Raw genomic sequence first — 20,994 nt, 5'->3', positions numbered from 1 at the left:
AACATTAAGAAGTCTATAAAAGCTACCAGATGACTGGGACAGCCCAAGATTTCACCTGAAATAGGAGTTGGAGGGGAGAGAAAGTGGTCCATTACTTCTAATATGAAAGATGACAGGGGCCAAGTGTCAACATTCCCCAGGAGAAAGCAGCAAGACTGTTAAGAACAACTTAATTCAAGCAGTTATTTATCCACCAAGGTTTATCAGGTTCCAGGGTGTCCTGGAAGTTGATAGATGATGTTTAGGATCTGTATCATCAGACGGAGGTTCTGAAAATCAAGATATCTTAGATCTTCATCAGCATTGTTAAAATTTTTATCTCTGAAAAGAAAGTAAAATCTTTGTTTCTCTGGAGTTTGATTCTGACTTACAAAGGACTAGTCATTGATTGTAGAGTTGGGGTTGAAGGTGGGGTGGTAATTATTTGAGCTTATAATTAAGCCCTGGATGTAACTGGATACATGCAGGAATTTTTGGAGGTTATCATATATTTGGAGGAAAAAAATGATTTCTTGTAAGAAGTATATGGATCTAGGACAAGTTGATATTACAGTGATAGGTGATTCAAGAAGATCTCTAAGCTCATGTGACTGCAGAGAGACTCCTTCTTGTGATTAACAATGTACAAATGGTAGAATGAGTGTACTAGTGACAGAAAGACCAGGGAGTGACTTGAAGCTGTGGGCCTCTCAGAAGCTGAGAGCTAGACAAAGAGTAAGGACAAGAGGGCTTATGAAAACCATACTTCATTTACACGTTCATGCTTAAGGGGTCTGCAAAGTAAATGTAGATATGTCCATTGTAGATATTAAGCATAAAGCAGATCTATATTAACTAATATAAAAATAGTACAATAGAAATATGTTCATGGTTTTTAAAAATCAAATTATTGGGCCTAAACATAGAAATATGTCTAGATCAGAAGGTGCCAGACTTCAAGAACCTGGCTAAAGGCAAGAACCAGAAGCATTCTCAAGGACAAGAGCTGGACTCATTCAGAACTACTAGAAGGTCTGAAGGTCTTGTTCATGGAGAACCAAAACCCAACATTTAGAAAGCAATAGCTTCAAAGGTGGATATACACTGTGCTTGCTTCAAGGACCGGAGAGTGTGACATTCTTGCCAACATACTCAGAGACATAAAGAGCATGGTCACTGCAGTGACTTTGGAGGCATCACACAGTCCTTGGGAAATGTGCAAAGGCCACTTACAGTCATAGTGCATGGAACCTTAGTTGAGATGTACTGGGGCCCTCATTCTAATCCAGAATATATTGCGTTGTTGCTCGTAAAATAGTCCCTTTTGACTCATGTCAGTATCTTTTTCAAAATATATTTATCTTGTGTTTAATTTTTTTAAAATTATAATTGCATAATTTCCCCCATCTTCCTTTTCCTTCCTCCAAGCCTTCCCAGTACCTTTCCTTGCTCTCTTGTTAATTCATGTCTTTTATTTCTTTTACACACACACACACACACACACACACACACACACACACACACACACCATCAATATAACATGCTTAGTCCATATAACCTTACCTGATAGTGTAACTCAGGGCTTACTGCTGGTATTGGATAACCATTGGAGACTCTTCCGTGGGGAAGACGATCTCTCCTACTCTTAACATTTCCAAGTTGCCTGTAACTGTTTCTCTAGGGTTGAGGCCCTGCCATCTTTCTCCCTTCCATATGAGGATGTCCACTGATATATTTTACATGTATATGTGTCTTTCTGCATGTATGTGAACCGTGTGTGTGTGTGTGTGCGCGCGCGCCCACAGAATCAGAATAGGTCTTTGGATCCCCCTGGAACTGAGGTTAAGGATGTGAGCCAGCATGTACATGCTAATAACTGAACCTAGGTCTGAAAGAGTGGCGAGTGCTCATAACCAATGAACCATCTCTTCAGCGCCACACTATCAATATCTTACTACATACCACTGCTATTCCATTTTGCCATCTCAAGGTTCCTCCTCACGTTTCCACTTTAATTCTTCTGTTTTCTCATCTTTATAGAGTAGAAAGAGAAGCTAGACACAAAGAATCACATAGCATAATGACGCCTAATGATTTCTACACAACGTATGCTTTCCTCCTACAAGAAACTGGAGATACATGCAGCAACGAAGATTGCAATATCATCATGTGTTGGGGGAAAAAGAGAAATTATACTTTATTTTATTCCACATATAAGGAATTACACACACACACACACACAAATATATATGCATACATATATATATGTATATATATTTACATATTCCCCCTTTAGGTGGATAAAAACTAACCTAGACAAGTAAAATGATAACTGCTCACTAAAGGCCCAGATAATCAAATAGAAGAATACACAGGACAAATTTACTGGGGTGACGGAAATGTTTTATGTCTTAATTAGGACAGCAGCTACCAGAATACATAAATTAAGGCATATACCAGTAAACATCTAAAATAAATATTTGCTTACATGATTGTACTTCAATAAAAATGAACGTATGGAGGAATTAGTGTGTTAAGAACTGATCATTGGAGAATGTACATTATTCGTCTCACATGAAAGAAAACTGATCTCTATATATGCAACAAGAACAGTACATGGAGAACATGAGTGTAACCATATGCTCAGACCCATGTGTGTGAGAGTATAGACATTTCTGGAGCATATATAAAATGGGAAGTTCTGTAGAGGAGAATTGGGACACAGGGACGGAGGGGCAAGAATGGTTTTCATTAGAATAATATTGCATGAAAAAAAAAAAAAAAAACCTATGTGCACATAGACTTTTCAACAAAATCACATAGCTGTTTTTTCATGTGCCAGGACTCCGTAGCTGTGACAGGCCCACTGCCTTAAGTCCTGTGCATTCTCAGCAGTAAGCACCCTGCCTCAACAGCCATGACCAGTCTCTCCAGTCGAACCTCCAAGACACTTCCAGTGTTTTCTTTTACAAGTGAAGTTGTGTAGCACAGTGTGCTGGCACAGGCCTCTAATTCCAGTACTTGGAAAGCTGAGATAGGAGGACAACGGTGATTTAGAGGCCAACTTTTGCTACACAGCAAATATGTGTCTCGAAAATATTGTGCCGCAAAAAAAGTATTTTTTCACAAAAGTGTAGGTATGCCTAAGCAAAAACATAAATAAATAAATAAAGCAAGAAAGAAATTCTTGTGGATTTCTGTAGCATAGTATAAAGGCCACTCTCCATAAGCTAAAATCATCCAGTAGAAAAAAGACAGCATTTTATTTTCAACAAATGATGCTGGTTCAACTGGAGGTCAGCGTGTAGAAGAATGCAAATTGATCCACTCCTATCTCCTAGTACAAAGCTCAAGTCCAAGTGGATCAAGGACTTCCACATAAAACCAGATACACTGAAAATAATAGAAGAGAAAGTGGGGAAGAGCCCCGAGCACATGGGCACAGGGGAATATTTCCTGAACAAAACACCAATAGCTTATGCTCTAAGATCAAGAATCGATAAATGGGACTTCATAAAATTGCAAAGCTTCTGTAAGGCAAAAGACACTGTTAATAGGTCAAAATGGCAACCAACAGACTGGGAAAAGATCTTTCCCAATCCTATATCTGATAGAGGGCTAATATCCAAAGTATACAAAGAAATCAATTAGTTAGACTCCAGAGAAACAAATAACCCTATTAAAAATGGGGTACAGAGCTAAACAAAGAATTCTCAACTGACGAATACTGAATGGCTGAGAAGCACCTAAAGAAATGTTCAACATCCTTATTCATCAGGGAAATGCAAATTAAAACAACCCTGAGATTCTACCTCACACCAGTCAGAAAGGCTAAGATCAAAAACTCAGGTGACAGCAGATGCTGGCGAGGTTGTGGAAAAAGAGGAACACTCCTTCATTGCTGGTGGGATTGCAAGCTGGTACAATGACTCTGGGAATCAGTTTGGCTGTTCTTCATGAAACTAAATATAGTACTACCTCAGGACCCAGATATACCACATGTTCCAACATGCAATAAGGACACATGCTCCACTATGTTCATAGCAGCCTTATTTATAATAGCCAGAAACTGGAAACAACCCAAATGTCCCTCAACAGAGGAATGGATACAGAAATTGTGGTACATCTACACAATGGAGTACTACTCAGCTATTAAAAACAATAAATTTATGAAATTCTTAGGGAAAGGGATGGATCTGGAGAATATCATCCTGAGTGAGGTAACCCAATCACATATGCAATCTCTGATAAGTGGATATTAGCCCAGAAGCTCTGAGTACCCAAAATACAATCCACAAACCACAAGAAACTCAAGAAGACAGAAGACCAAACTGTGGCTGCATTGTTCCTTCTTAGAAGGGGGTACAAAATACCCATGGAAGGAGTTGCGGAGACAAACTATGGAGCAGAGACTGAAAGAAGGACAATTCAGAGACTGCTCCACCTGGGAATCCTTCCCATATCCAAACCTAGACACTATTGTGGATGCTAGCAAGTGCTGGCTGACAGGAGCCTGATACACCTGTCCCCTGAGAGGCTCTGACAGTGCCAGACTAATACAGAAGTAGAGACTCACAGCCATCCATTGGACTGAGTACAGAGTACAGGGTCCCCAATGAAGGAGCTAGAGAAAGGACCCAAGGAGCTGAAGGGTTTGCAGCCCCTTAGGACGAACAGCAATATGTACTAACTAGTACCTTCAGAGCTCCCAGGAACTAAACCATGAACTAAAGAGTACAAATGGGGGGGACTTATAGCTCCAGCAGCGTATGTATAGCAGAGGATGGCCTACTCAGTCATCAATGGGAGGAGAGGCCCTTGGTCCTGTGAAGGTTCTATGCCCCAGTGTAGTGGAATGCCAGGGTCAGGAAGCAGGAGAGGATGGGTTGGTGAACAGGGGGAGGGGGAAGGAAACAGGGTTTGTTTTTTGTTTTTGTTTTTGATATTTTTTCAGAGGGGTAACCAGGAGAGGAGATATCCTTTGAAATGTAAATAAAAAAATATCTTATTAAAAAAAAAAAAAGGTCAGTCTCCATAGTAGGTATTAGAGGAAGTGATACCACACCTTTATGCTATTATGTTTTGGCCACTTGTTGATTTCATCTTCACTTGGGTCCATACCTGATCACTCAACCAGGCCTGATCATTTGCTCTGATGATCTGTACGTGCACCACCCACCGCCTTCCCACCATCACTACCTTAGACCAGACTCGTCTCAGCGGTTTACCCTCCCAGGTTCTAACTGGAGCCTGCTCTAGTCTTTTGTCCATGTCTGTCTTATCTGCATGGTCAACACAGTTCTTTTACTCTCTCCTCACTCTGCTCATAACCCTTCAAACCTTCCCATTAAACTTCAGCAAACAGTGTAGGCTGTTAGCACTGCCTGGCACTCAGACTTGGCACCTGCCTTTTTCTTCATGGTAACCTCTTGCCGATTCCTTCCTGTGCATTCAGACTGTTTTGTTCCCTAAGTGCATGCTTTCTCCATAGGCACATGCCATTCCCTGTCTGAAACATTCTTCTTCTTTTTGTATCCTGTATCTTCCAAACTTCCTTCTACCTTTAGAGAGTTGTCTCCAACAAGAATGTCATCAACAATGGATGTAAACAGAGAGAAGAAAGCCTTGGTTTAAGAATTCTGCCTCAGAAATGCTAAGAAAAAAATAAAAAATATTGTGTGAAACCCACAGAGATGAGTGCTAAGACGACAGGAAGTTGAAAGTAGCCAGATCCATCTAGGTTTTGAGGGATGCAGAAAAGAAAGGGGGGAATGGATGACTGAACAAAGCCAGAAGCATAAAGGGTCTTGAAGACCAAGCAAATGGATTCTCTGTTTAGCAAAGGTCTACTTTTAACAATCTCTGTTTTTGAAAAAGTATCCAATGGGTTGCAGAGAACTGAAGTTTAAGGAGATGAGTAGAAAAAGATGACCAGGTAACAGCAGGTAGAGGTGACTAGAAACGATAAATTTGAAGATATAGAGCTGTGAGTTTATGGGTGAGATGGACAAAGGAAGAGAGACAGGTAGACCTAGGTATCCAAGAATACTCCACATACCCATCAGGACTTCCAGTGTAGCTCCCGGTTGAGACCAGAATCTACAAGGGATGCAAGTTGGTGGAAGACAATGGTTTCGATCTGGAATATGCAGGCTTTAGGGTATTTGCTCACAAGCAAGCCAGCATGCAAGGTTTAGTTCAGACCTAGTGATAGCTGCAGTATGCTACACCTTAACAGATGCCTTCTCACACCTTTCCCATCCTTCCCTGTGTCTGTGTTACTACGGCTCCTATTCTCTATGTCCCGGTCAAGGGAAGCAAATTGTTTCCTATGCTTGTGGAGCTCTGAAAGGGAGGATGAGTGGAAGTGAGACCAATCCTGCCAGGGTCAGCGTTTTCATTAGAAAACGTTTTTCTTCCCCAAGCATGGGTCAGTCATACTGTTTCTCTTCCTCAAGGTTCCTCCCTCCCGTGCCCCAATACTCCCTAAACACTCCAGAGCGCTCCTTCATTGCTGAGTCCACGGGCACTATGAAGTCTGAAGGAGGCACATTTTTCACATAGCTAGAGGTTCTTCTTTGCCTCTGAACACTTGGCAGGTGTCCATATCACGCTAAGTAAATCCTTGAACTTCAAAAAGGTTCAGCTTATGCGGTATTTCATTTTCCTAGTGCCTTTGTGCTTGATACAGCCCCAGGCACAAAAGCAATGGGAAAATGAAATACTGCACATTCAAAAATATGAATTGAACTCTTTAGGGTGAAAATAGCCACCTTGAAAGGATGGTATATACAGTGGGGGATGGTGTATTGGTTAGGAATGTGAAATCATATCAGATCCTAACACATAACCCAGTATAACAAGAATCCTCTTTTAAAAATGGTAACTTTTCCTTCTTCAAAAGAGGGGAATGCTTGATGCGAGGCATAGCTTGGCGACCTTGCCCTGTATGTTTGAGTCTCTGAGTTCAACTCTAAGTTCTGCAAAAGGTTAGTCAACCAATTAAAAAGTTTGGGGGATTGACCTTAGTTTGTGAACAATACTGGCTCATAAAATGCAGACCTTGCCATTTACCGAAGATGATGCCCAACAGACAAATGACAAGACTTGGGGTAGATGGCTTCCTTTCGGTTACAGTTCTGTTGGCATGTCCATGGGGTTATTTGGGCAACTTAAAGGAAAGGTATTCATGACTCAGCTTGGAACACCATTCCTCAGGCAGAAGAGGGGGGGCAGCATACCTGTGGTGGTCAAAATGTGCTGTTAAGATGGAGAAAGCTATCTTAGGGTGAGGCACAGACATACGGTTTGTCTTGTGTGCCCTGGCTGTAGAGCCTCTAGCCTCTGGCACTCTATCATTGATACCACTAATTCATACAAACTTCACTGGGGACATCCTCATCCCTCCATGGGCCACATGAGAACTCCAACACATGGCTCGTAAGAGGCACAGCTGAGAACAGGAAGAGTGTGTACCAAGAAGGGTGGGTCAGGTTTACTAGGGAGCAACAAGAGGCATGCCTCCAGAGGAGACAAGGGCAGGAATGGAGGGGAGAGGGAGGTGGTGCAGGGGCTACCACAGTTGCCTCGTAGCTCGGCTGAAGGCTTGTTTTTGGAGCATACTTTTTCCCTCCTGAGGTTCTCAGGAGGCCCAGGGTAAACAGCAAGAGAACTCCTTGTGCCACTGGCGGCACCAACACCCATTGACTCTGGGTCACATTCCTCTCCAGACTTCACAGGCCTCAGGTTACAAAGGCCTTATTGCACAATCCGTAGAGCAACAGGTATGATGGGGGCTGGGTTGGGCTGAGGGTGTGTGCCCTGCATGTGTCAGGGAGCTATGTGTGGTCAGATGCCAAGGCACCCAGGTGTCAGCAAGACTCACCACCCAATGTCTCATGACCTCGTCAGAGTTATCCTTCTTTCTTATATCCCCTCTGGAGGCTTTTAAGTACCACTTGTCAAGTTGCAAGTTTTGCAATAGTTTTAGGGGAAACATTCCAAACGCTTACTAGGCCCTACCTGCATTTCAGTTTACTGGAGAGAGCTGGGACTTCAAAAAATCACACGCAGAAGCTGAATCTAAACTTCCTTTCTTCCTCCACAAGCACCCCCCTCCTGCCATAGTGTCTGCAAATTACTCAGTATGTTACACAGCTTTTGAAAGTAATATGGAAGCGGGAAAGACCTATTCAAAGTCTATGTCACAATAGACTGGTTTTTCTAAGGTCTGTTCATAATCATCTTTCCCACAGACACGTCTGTCATGGAAAGCCAGGAATATATGAAAAAGTCTTTTAGGAGCTAGACGTTTCAGTTGGCTTTAAACCAATATGAACCTAGCATGTTAAAGATCATCTGCATTTACCAATAGCAGTGAAAGTATTCACCACCCATTTCCAGAGATGGAGCAAGCTGACAACCATGACAGTTGGGATTTATTTTATCTTAAACGATTATTGGTTTCACTCAGTTTCTTTCAGAACTCAGGTTTTTGTATAGACATTAACAGAGCTGCAAGGAATTCAGTTAGAAACTTGGTGTACCTGTGTCCAGAGAGTGCCCAGGCATAAACTTACAACCTGATTGGAGATGAAAGACATACAGCACTACAGAAAAATCCTGGCAGGGCTGAAGAAGCAACTAAACTACCAAGATAATTTCCAAGGGAATCTGAAGTCATAGGAAAAGTTCCAGAATCCTCACTTAGCAAATATATTGGATAACAAGGGTGGATCACTTACCACTTACGTGCCAAGTAGCCTCAGTCACCGTACAATGTTATCATACAGGCTTACACATACAGGCTTACACATATACATTCACAAATGAGCACAACCTGCCTACACTGTAAAGCTCAAAGTCACAGGAAGACTCCATTTATTACAAGGTACAAGTCCTGTCTAAATGCATAATAGTGTATGTACATCCAGTGTGTGCCTGTGTATATGCTTGTGCCTATATGTCCTTATGTGTGCATGAACATTTGGAGGCCAGAAGTCAAATCTGAGTTTCTCCATCCATCTCCCGAATCATCATCACAATCATCATCATCGTCATCATCATCATCATCATCAATCATTATCATTATTAATGTAGCATCTCCTAAGAAACCTCAAGACTACTAGTTAAGGAAGACTAGCTGGCTAGTAAGCAGCACAGATCCTCCTGCCTCTACATCCCTAGTTCTGTGCTTACAGGGACGTACCAACACACCCATGAGTGCTGAGAATCAGAACTCAGGCCCTCATGTGTGCACCTAAACACGTTAAGACAGAACCATTTCCCCAGCCCGTGTTTTGTCTGTTTTCTTTGTCACAGACTCCATCTAATCAGTTTTCAAGACAAGGTAGCTTGCTAACTTCCCCATGGGTTTTTTCATCATTATCTCAAACTTTCAGATGGGTTTGGGTCTTGACTGCCCATCTGTTAGTCTAGAGGCAGTGCAGAAACTTGAGGATCAACAATGTTACCTCTAGAGATGGTTGAGCCAGTAATCCGTGGGGGAAAATGAGATATTCTCACTTTTAGAATATTCTAACTTGGAAATGCAAAAAGCCAGCTCAAATACAAACTAATTCAACATGACTCAAGGACAGAATGTACTGGAGCAGCCGCCTTAGCTGACAAGACTCGAGCTGTGGCTCCGAGCCAACACACCTCCCTGTGTTCCTCTCCTCAGGAGGTGAGGGGCTGGGATGGCTTCCTAGATGATCTCCCTACAACTCTAAAATCCTGTGCCATGTGACAGAGCTCATAGAATATTACAGTCAATAAGTGTAAACACGGATGAATTAGGAAATTATGTTTTCTGTTTATTAGTTTAAGAAAAACCTAAGCCTGGTTTTTCAGTGTCTACAAAATGAAAGAAGTCTAAAAACCAGTGAAAGTTTAGTTGTCAGAGTCTTAAGAAATTGGACCACAATTCAATTGTGAAAAAATTATAGTAACTTTCCAGATGGAAGTGGAATGAATGTGTGCTATACAGTAAACCTCTGCTTCTCTCTGGGCCCCTCCGTGCCTCACATGCTGTGGGCCCCTGCCGCTTTCATAAAGCAGAGGGCTCTGGCCTTCCTGCTGTGATGCATACACATGATTGTTGGAGCCTGAGTGTTAAAACGGTTAAAACAGGCTCTTGTCTTAGGGCCTGGTGTGTCCTGCAGGTAACTGATCTGAAGCAGAGCGCTGGGCTGCTCCTTCCACAGTGTCCTAACAGGGCTCTTGCAGACCATGTTCAGAAAAGCCTGCTTGAGCAGTCCTGGACTCAGACTGTGGAGCTGCTGTGTGTGTTGAGACCCAAGAGAGTCCAAACAGAGATGAGTCAGGGCCTGGCACCAACCCTAACTAAGCTCTGCCCTGCTGCTAAATAGAACAGCTAGTTGCTGTCGCTTGGAGCCTTTCTAAGCCTTCAGGAAGAAAAATACTTTAGAAGCCAAAACCCCAAAGCAAAGTAAAGAAAACAGAACTGTTCACGTGTCCAGCAATGATTTCACTGGAGAATCTCTTGACACGGGCGGAGTCTGGTAAAAGTAGATGGCTTCAGATGAACTCTAGAACTGGACTTCTCAACCACAAGGCCTTCCTCTCTTCCACTGTCCCTAGGGGTGGCCTTTTGCCTCTGAAGCCCTGGAATTTCAAAACTAGACTTTGGAGTTAATCTCTATTGATAAGTCATAATATACCTTCCTCCTCCTTATATTATTTTTGATGTATTTTTAAAACCACCTCTTTTAAAATTATTCTTTCGCTTAAATATTTAAAATATTTACTCTTCTCTGTCATTCTGGGAGAAGTCATTAAAAACCAAAACTCACATGCAGGTATCATAGGATTAATAAATTCCTTTAGAAAAAAATAACCATGAACTGACCACTGGAGATAGCAGTGCTTTCTGTACTTTGCCAGTAATTGAGGAGAGGACCAGTGGGTATCTGAGAACTTTATAAATGCCTGTGTTGTGGCTTCAGAGCCTCCTGGATGTACCCAGTCCTACTTCTGCTGGGAGCCCCTCTGGATTCCTGTCATCCCTTAAAAAATAGGAATCTGTAAGTGTCTCCTTTTCCTTTGGACACTCGCAAGTTCTGTGATTAAGCTTAGCAAAAGTCATGTACCTTGTACCTGAACTGGAGGCATGGCTGGCTGATCCTCCTGGGTCCGTCCAGTAGTGTTCTACCTCTGCTCTGTCAGTATCTGAACCTCCGATGCTTTTCCTTCTCAGATGTTAAGCTCTAGTCTATGCTGGGTATTGTGATGTCATAGAGTAGAATTCCCCCACCCTCACTACCCAGCTGAAACCTTCCTACCCACATCGCTGACAGTCTCCCAGTTTTCATTTACTTTAGCATTCGGAACCTTTGGCAATCTCAGGGAAGGAACCTTGAAGACTGTGGTTGTTTGAATATGCTTGGCCCAGGGAATGGCACCATTAGGAGGTGTGGCCTTGTTGAAGGAAGTGTGTCACCATGGGGGATGGGCTTTGAAAGAGCTTTCTCCTAGCTGCCTGAGGATGCCAGTAAACTCTCCTGTTTGCCTTTCTGAACGAGATATAGAACTCTGAGCTCCTCCAGCACTATGCCTGCCTGGACGCTGCCATGCTTCCCACGTTGATGATAATGGACTGAACCTCAGAACCTGTAAGCCATCCCCAGTTAAATGGTGTCCTTTATAAGAGACTCCTCGATCGTGGTGTCTGTTCACGGCAGTAAAACTCTAACTAAGACAAAGACCATGCGTCTCGCCTGCTTTACACATAACAGCATGGAGACCCTGGATGGTGAAGGGTCTGAGCTAACTAGAGCCCAGAGGCCCTCTGTGTTGTGCTCTAACCTTTCTGGACACATTGCATTTATATCTTGCTCTCGTGTCCAGAGTTCATCAACAACAGGGGTTTCTGGCAGGCAGCTCAAGAGACTACCCTGCCTCAGTCCATCACAAGAAGCTACCCAAATAAAGTGCATTGCAGTAATTGAGCATTCTCAATAGAGACCACTCATTTTTCTAACAGCCTATAGATGCCAGGGAGAGCTTGTCCTAACCTGGACTCAGAAATCCTGGCCCACCAAACCACTTCTAGAAGAGCAAGTAATGTAACTTCCAAGTAATTGATGTTTTCACAGGTTTGGTGATGAGTAACAAAGTCAAAGCTACCAATCCTATTTACTGCAATGACACATCACTTTCCAGCATTTACTAGAAAAGAGTATCAGCGGAGAAACAGATTTCTCCTAGGATGTACTTCGTGTCCCCATCTCCTTTTGTAGATATTTCCCCATGATGTGAAGGGGTTATCTTCACTGCATGAGATGGCTTGTATCTTCCAGAGTATCTCAGAGGTGAGGGGACACATCACACATTTGTGATACCAACAAATAACATTTTATATCCTGCTTCAACATTTACAAACCATTTTCACATAGATCATTTCATTTAATCACATCTCAGTGAGGTATTTTATGTATAGTACAATTTTATGGATGAGAAAATTATAGCTTAAAGTGGTTATGACTTGCACAAGATCATGGAGCTAATTAAGTGGAAAGGCTAGCATTAACTGTAACCCAGATCTTCCAGCCAACCATTTTCTGCAACATAGAGCTTGCCCTGGGTCAGAGTTGCCATTTGGTGCCAGAAAAAAAATTAAAAGTAACTGCATTAAGGGACCCTTTAAGGAATAAAGAAGAAATCATTCCCATGGGTTATAAGTGTTGTTTATTAACTTCCTAAATGCCTGCATAAAAACTAAAAGGAATGGTTGATGGACACTTCATTTCAAACTTTGATCTAATTACTACCCTTCCACTCAATTCCACATCTGTGAATTTCCTAAGGAATCCAATATGGACATGAACAATATTCAAATGTAAGAGTTGTTTGTAACACTACTTGTAAGAGGAGAAACATTAAAAGCTCAACAGTAGAAAAGTGGTTAAAAAAAATGAATATACTAAACTCACAAAAATGTGTTTGAGTAAAGTTTCCTGGAGCCTGGACTCCACTGTTGGCCATTTGTTTGTCATCTTTGGAATGTTGCCAGAAACAGTATTTATTTGATATTTTCCTTTAAATTAACTCATATTTTCATAAGAAAACAATGATTGACAGTATTTTATATAACAGGTTGAAGTAAAGCATCAAAGATCATGTCTGATGATGATGTCAGGGGAATGGTTGGTATTAATGCCTTAGTTTTATTCTGAAGCCTAACTGAAAATATACAACTGACTTAATTAAATCCCAGCTAATGACTTTCATTCCCATCAAAAGTTGACCTTTCTGTATGAAAACACAAAACAACTTCTCATCACTCATCTTTAAAAGGTTCAGTGCAGAAGTGAAGTATGTGTCTAATTCCATATCGTAGCTAGAAATGTTTCCATACACCTTGCACTCATCAGCAACCCACCAAAAGTTGTTTAAATAATGACCTTACTTACATAAGTGTACTCATATCAAGGTCAAGGCTCCTTTTCCCAGTTGTTGCCTCTAGGGGAAAACATGTTCCTCAGCTGTGTCCCATCTTGACTAAGCACCCAGAAAATTATATTCTACGGAGTGTGGATCCCACTGTTTCTCTGTCTCTGTAATGCATCTCAAATACTACCTGTCTTGGAGTTGGGCACAGCCTCACGTGGTGCATGTGTAGCAATAAGTCCCTGGGAGAGGGATGCTCAAGGTCTTATACTCCTGTTGGTTGACTCTTATTTATAGTAAATGATGTAGGACAACAAAGGGTTTTGCTCAACTTGAAGGTGGATTTTTGTGGGGAAAATACCAATTTTGCCAACATCTAAATGCTAACACAACCAGGAATTACTTGTGTTGGTCTACAGACCACCAAGATGAGACCCACCTACTGTGTGTGTGTGTGTGTGTGTGTGTGTGTGTGTGTGTGTGTGTGTGCAGTCAGCCCTCTGATTACATGGGCTCCCTATCATAGAGTCAACCACACTGCAGATGGACAGTATCTAAAATCTGTCTGTAGTGACACGTACTGGCCATTACTCCCTAGACTATATAGTATAAGAACTATATCCTGACATTGTCTTCAATATTATATGCACTCTATGGGTAATTTAAACTAGTGTGTGTGTGTGTGTGTGTGTGTGTGTGTGTGTGTGTGTGTGTGTGTGTATGTACATGAAAATAAAGAACTAGAGCCACTAAGGATTTAGGAATGTTGGAGCCAATCTCTTGCAGGTGTGAAGGATAACGGTATATGTGGCAAGCTCTCCAGGGGGTTTATGATCACATAAATGCTAAAGAACTAGCCAGAGGTTCCCAAGAATTTGAGCAAAACTTCAAGTGTTTCAACACTTAAAATGGGCCATCAATGTTTCTGGTTTAAGAGGGAGGCAGTCTGGGCCAGGATTTCTTTTCTCTCTTTTTTGTTTTCTTTTGTTGTTGTTTGGTTTGGTTTCATTGTTTGGTTTGGTTTCTTAATTAAGCAACAAGCGATTTATTTTCACACACTTCAGCAGATCAGAAGTTTAAGATCAAAGTATCAGCAGGTTTCTTTTAAGTCTTTATCTTTGAACAGTTTACATATAATAATTGTGTCAATTAAAAATTTTGAAAATATAAAGTTTGAATATGCTGAGAGATATCAGAGATTCTCACATACAGAGGAAAGGGCACATTAAAATATGGCAAGACACCTTTCGTTTTTAAAGATAGTATCTCATTGTGTAACTCTGGTTGCCCTAGAACTTGCTATGTATACCAGGCTAGCCTCTACCTTCTGAGTACTAAGATTAAAGGCATGTGCCACCACACCTGGATAAAATCTATTTACTTTTCAATCTTTAATTCTGTGGGTGTGTACATGGTATTAGATGCCCTGAAGCTCTGGCTACTGATCCACTTATGGGGTGCTGGGAATTGAACTCAGCTCTCTCTCTGCACAGGCTTTTGACAGCTGAGCCATCTCTCCAGCTCTGGGACATCTTTTTAAAAATGTTATTTTCATTAATTCCTTGAAATTTTTACATGTGTATATAGTGTATTTTGATCTTATCCATGCTGCATTGTGCCTCCAACTTTCCATAGGTCCCACCAACCTTACCTCTTTGGACTTGACATCATATATGATGGTGGTGATGATGATGATGATGATGATGATGATGATGATGATGATGATGATGATGATGATAATGGTGATGACAGTGATGATTACAATGATGATGATTAATAGGCCCCTATGTCTAGTTCGTGGGAATGGGTATGGGACCATCTACTGTGGCTTGAACAGCATACCAGGAACAACATATGCAAAGAAAGCTATCAAATGCTAACAACTCCTCAGCTAAAGCTGGGGAACTCAGAAGCCCCTCTTCTAAGCTGGGACAGTTTTTAAGAAAAATTCTGGTTAGTGAAAGACTTCACACTTGCACACCATAATACTGGGCCCGAGCTACAAAACACTCTAAGGACATTTTCCAAGGCCCGTGAAATAGAGGGTGGGAACCTAAGTCTTTACTAGAGACTGAAAAAACAATTTGCCCTTTAATGAATTTTATTTCTACTTAGATTTTAGATTTTATTTTCATCTTTTCCTTTTCTTCCTTCCTCTCTCCCTCCTCCTCCTCATCCTTCTTTCTCCTCTTCCTCCTATCTCTGTGGTATTCAAGATTGAATCCAGGCCTTCATATCCTAAGCAAGTAGCTTACTGCTGAGCTAGGTCTCCAGTCCACTCTTTTTTTGTTTGTTTTTTTTTTCCCTTGAAAATTGCTTTTTATTTTCCTGATAAAATGCTTGAGTATATGTCTGTCCACTCAGGACTTTCTAAAGTTAAACGCGATTCTTGTCATCTATTTTTGCACTGTTTACGATGTTATATAGACACAATAAATAATCAAACAAATAAATGCTAAGAAAAAGAAATTAAAAAGCAAAATCCTCACTTCCTAGCGATCAGAGTCTACCTGCTTCAAGTCTGAACAAGTGAGACTTGTCTTTATATTGTGTCCTAAGTCCAAATTGCCATTCTCAAGAAGGGCAAGAGTATTATGACTTTATTACCTAACAAGACAGAGAGCAGCCCTCCTGTGACCCACAAACAGAACTGGGAGACCAGGCCAGGAAACTGTCCTGAACTGCAGGAAAAGGGCTCCATGCCCTTCCAGACAGGAGATTCTCTGAAAAAGTTTTCCAGTGTTTCTGCCAACGCTGCGTTCTCTTTAGTATAACTTTCGATTATTAGTCTGGTAAATACTTTTACTCCCATACCTTGGGCTTGTCCCGGCATGATACCTTAGAAACTTAATAAATGAACACAACTGGTGCATGAATTTCTCGGTGCTTACATTCATTTTACTTCAGTGACCCGCTGTACAGCACAGGGACAGTTGCCAGGGCGCAGTCTACACAACAGGCTGTCGCTAGGAACAAACCATGTGGTAGAGATTTTAATCAAGTGTTGGGGACGCTGAAGCTGCCGTCTCTTTTGAATCACGTTATGACAGTTCAACATCCTGAGGAGAGCCTTGTAAGCCAGGCCTTTTTCCAAACAAAACTGCTCTCTCTCAATAGAAATGTAAGTATGCCTGTAGAATCCAGAAGCTCTTGGCCAGGATGTGAGACCTCCCTCATCCACTCACAGAAACCATACCCATTCCTCAATGATAATGTACCATTGCACACTCAAGCAGAATTCAGGGTGCGTGTTTGCTGCAGGTTGGGGTTGAAGGCGTACTTACGCATGGAGGCCAGAGGCGACCTTATTCCCTTGAGACAGGGCCTCTAGATGAAGCTGAAGCTCACTGTGTCCACGAGGCTGGCTAATCAGGGAACTCCCAAAATCTACCCTTCCCTGGCCCCCGGTGCTGAGAGGTTCTATGTAGACCCAGCCATATCTGGGTCTTTTTTGTTATTGTTGTTTTTATTGTTTATTGTTGGTTTGGTGCTAGAGATTCTTGATACCTGCACAGCAAGTGCTTTAGCCCATCGATCCATCTCTTCATCCTTTGAATTTAATTAATTAATTAATTAATTATATCCCAAATGTTGCCCCCCCTCCCTCCCAACTCTCTCCCTCCCTCTACCTCCCATGATTATTTTGTTTCCCCTTCTAAGTAGGACTGAAGCAGCTACACTTTGGTCTTCCTTCTTCTTGAGCTTCGTATGGTCTGTGAGCTCTATTTTGGGTATTCCGTGCTTTTTTCCTAGTATCCACTTATCAGTGGGTACATACCACATGTATGGATTTTTTGTGTGTGTGTGTGTGTGATTGGGTTACCTCACTCAGGATGACATTTTATAGTTCCAGCATTTGACTGTGAATTTCATGAAGTCATTGTTTTTAATACCTGAAAAAAGGCTCTCAGTTGTAGAAAAAGCTCTTGTTTGGAGCACAGGAAATACAGTATCTGTTGACTACTTACTATTCCATTACTACTACTACAATGTGGGGTAGGGGTATGGACATATATACATAATGATACTTACCTCAAGGAACATGCCGAGTGAGTAGGGGGTCAAATTCCACACTCTTTGCCAAGGTAAATCAAATATTGAAACTGGGTGTCTATAGCAATACTGAAAATACATACATTTTTCTCAATATAAATTTGAAATAACTCCAAACATATTAACTATATATTTTAAAATAATACATCATTACTAGCTTTTTTTAAATGAACATAAATAAGTCTTTGTTTTGTATTTAGTATCCTTCAAATCCATGCTTGGTTTCTCTGTGGGCTGTGGAAATTATACTGATTCTGCAGGAGTTCCGCTCTGCTATGAAGAGATGCTGACCGTACCATAAGCATGACTTAAAGCACAGTGGAAATTCCCACTGATAATTTACTGTGAGTTTTAGCACCATCTGCCTTATCAAGTTAATGAGATACAAACTGAATTGAAAGGAGGAAGAAATCACATATGCATGGGGTACTAAAGAAAGTTTTCATTCAGTTGTCAGCCTTGTGATGAACCTTGAAGGATTAGAGATTTTGTTTTTTTGTTTTTTTGTTTGTTTTTTTTTTGTTTTTTTAGGAATATGATAAAGAGTCACTCATTTAAATCCTCCTCATAAGAATAATCATGACTCTGACAGAGGGACAACTTTGGGAATCACGGGAAGAAATGAAGCTTTGCACATGCTAAATGTAGACTACGTACTTGTGATTAAAATTTTGAACTAGTTTACCCAAGAAATTCCTGTCACACCTTTGCTATAAAATAGGCAATCCTTTCTGAGGTGTTATAAATTAGCCGAAGACTCAAAAATAATGCTTTTGAATAAGCGTTATTGTGAAATGCTTTCAAAAGCATGTGCTTGCTATTAATGACAGGTGGTATATCATGTACTTCTTGGCCTGTCATCCTGTCTCTGAGGAACATGTTGTACAGGAAGAAAAGTGAGTAATTATATTTCACATGAACGTCAATTTAAGTGTTCTTTCCTGACAGGTTTGTAAAGTAGAACTGTGGCATGATTGTCCCTAGTAAATGCTAGAAAAGTGAGAAATAAATATCTTTTTACAAAAATGTCTTAAACAAGTTAAACCTGTTTAAGGTGGTTTGCAGTCACCTGAATACAGATGAAGTCCCATTTAAACTACCTCCATGGATAAGTCTGAATCACTTTTCTACCTTGATATTTTCTTATATATTTCTTAGCACGAAATCAACTACAAAGCTTATATTAAACATGAAGCTTATAAATATCAGTGCTACTATTAATTAATTAAGCCACTGCTGGAAGATTCAAACAATTTTGCTATAAAAGCAGCTTCATCTCTATCTAGTTGTGTAAACAGGTCCAGTCTTATTTTTCCAAAGAGGAACGAGTAGCTTTTCAGTCTTGTTTTGTATGGATGGAGATTATTAGTCTTTCTCTTAGGTGTCAACTTCAGTCATTGTCTTCAAGCTTCTATCAGAAAGACACGGTCATGACTGTGTCATTAAAATGTGTATTCTTCATAAATATCTTTCCCTAGAACATAAAATGTTCTAACACTCACTGCATTATCTATCTCAGTCACACTCCCAAGGAGTTTCTTCCTTACTGGGCCTTGTCTAGGGCTATAATTACTGCCTAGGTTTTAACACTGCCAGTAAATGTTAAAACTAGATATCAGATGTAGCACAAAGGGTGTCAGACCGGAGTCATGGGAGTGCCATTTGAGGTACTATAATTTCACTTTTAAATAAAGCAAATCATTATCCAGAGGACCCTTTACTTCGTCCCCTACCTGTTTCTTCAACTTCAGTTCTTTGAAACCGTTTCTTAGTTGTCTTAATCATCTCTTGCTGTGGCAATCCTGCGTAACAAACTGTCCATAGTCTACAATAACAGAACGCCTACATCCTACTCATAAGTTGCAGCCATGCAGCTCTGCTGTATGGTCCAGGATGAGAACTGTCCCATGACACTCTCACCTTGGAACCGGATCTCTTACTTAACCTAAAGCTAGTTTCCCTTAACGGCAGGAAAAGGGAATCAACCCTTGATGTCAAGTCCAGTAGAGCAAAGGTACTCAAAGATACGGAAAGTCTCTTCTTACAGTCGCTGATTTCCATGCATCACCTCCAGCTCTCAGAACGGGGCATCACTACTAGAAACAAGGGAACCACTGTGTGCATAGTATCCACTCCACAAACGGTGAGATGTGACTCCTGTGCCCACCTATCCTTTTACCTTTGCTGTACTAGAATTTCGATTTTTAAAAGAGGTACCACAAATCAGTAGAACAGCTATTTTAAAAATGAACCAGTTCAAGAAATTTGAGGTCAGATTCTATTTTTTTTTTTTACAGTCCAAGAAACTAAAAATCAATGTACCATTTTTGCAGGAGGGGCTGACCCTAGGGGAGAGCATTCTGAAGACTTTGCAGCTGTGCTAATAGGAGGTAGACGATGTTGCTCATTAGTTCTTCTGTTTCGTGCAAGGCATATGATGAGCTGAACATAGATGCAATTGATGTTTCACACACTGCATATGAGGAGCTGAATGTAGTCATCAATGATGGTGCCCAGGCATAAGCCACTTAAACCACATCTTCTCAATCGCTCTTTTTAAAATGCTGGAATAAAACTGACGAAGAAGCTGCTTCTGCTTTGCCAGCTTGCCTTGGGGGGCTGAGCAACTGCTAGATCCTTGGACTTCCATTCACATCTGCTGGGAGTTGGACTACAGACTGTGAGAGTTCTGAAGATGTGTGCAAAAGATCTGAGTTACCATGGCCAAGAGAAAATGTTTGCTGAGTGACTGACCGGCTGCCGAGGTGAGGTATGCTGTTACACCATCTGCCAACAGACACGTCCTGATCTCACTTAGTAGCAAACAAATCAAGAAATTCAAGGAACGTGGCTCTCTCAGAACCAGCGGCTCTGAGGAGGGTCCTACTGTGTGAGCTAGGCCAGTCTTGAACCTTTGGAGATCCTCGAGCTTTAGCCTCCTGAGTGCTGGGATTACAGGAATGACCTGAATGTGCAAGCCGTCTATGAGAACTGGATCCCAATATTCAGCATTTCCCTAGCTAGCCCAACCGTGAAACTGTTTGAGTCCCGCCAAGTTTGGAAAGCTCCTCCATAGCCATGCAGAGAGCTTCATTCATGATTAGCAGTTTTGAGGTTAAATAAGGCAGGGTTACAAAGCGGTTCCGTCTCAAGGAGGCCCCAGCAAATGTTGGTCCAGGTGCGAGCCTCAGTTTCCAGTGGCCATCTCCAGCAGTCGAGCCTGCTACCTCTCTGCCCTCACCATTATGGATCTGGAAGCCTAAACAAACCCTTCTTTCTCTAATTTGCACCGGTCACGGTGTTTTCTTGCCACAGCAGAAAGGTTAGCGAACACAGCCAGACATCTGAAATTTCAGGGTGCGCGGAGGATCGCTAGGGATTTCTGGATTAAAGGCTGGGGGTCCATTTGCAACCTCAACAGCTGTTGCCCAAAACACATACCACGGAGGCCTTCTCAATTCACACCAGAGCAGTATTAGATAGAGTGGAGGAGGAACTGAGAGATGCGGTGGAGGAGGAGGAGGAAGAGGAGGAGGAGGAAGAGGAGGAGGA

The 20,994-nt window shown here is 41.5% G+C and overlaps 1 protein-coding gene across 2 annotated transcripts in view; it reads right to left on the bottom strand.

Moving 5' to 3' along the window:
* The window catches only part of Dnajc5b (DnaJ heat shock protein family (Hsp40) member C5 beta), a 120,235-nt gene extending 109,011 nt beyond the window's left edge, over positions 1-11,224 (bottom strand). Inside the window, exon 1 of one of the 2 annotated variants that reach the window (XM_031376423.1) lies at positions 11,098-11,224. The gene's annotated coding sequence lies outside the window, so the exon portion shown is untranslated. Of the gene's footprint in view, positions 1-11,090 lie in introns of both variants that reach the window. The other variant, XM_031376422.1, reaches the window with a different exon arrangement.
* Between the last annotated feature and the right edge of the window lie 9,770 nt (positions 11,225-20,994).

This window comes from Mastomys coucha, unplaced genomic scaffold (assembly GCF_008632895.1).
Source record: "Mastomys coucha isolate ucsf_1 unplaced genomic scaffold, UCSF_Mcou_1 pScaffold17, whole genome shotgun sequence".
NCBI lineage: Eukaryota > Metazoa > Chordata > Mammalia > Rodentia > Muridae > Mastomys > Mastomys coucha.
The sequence above is the reverse complement of the archived record's forward strand: the minus strand, read 5'-3'. Positions and strand labels throughout refer to the sequence as shown.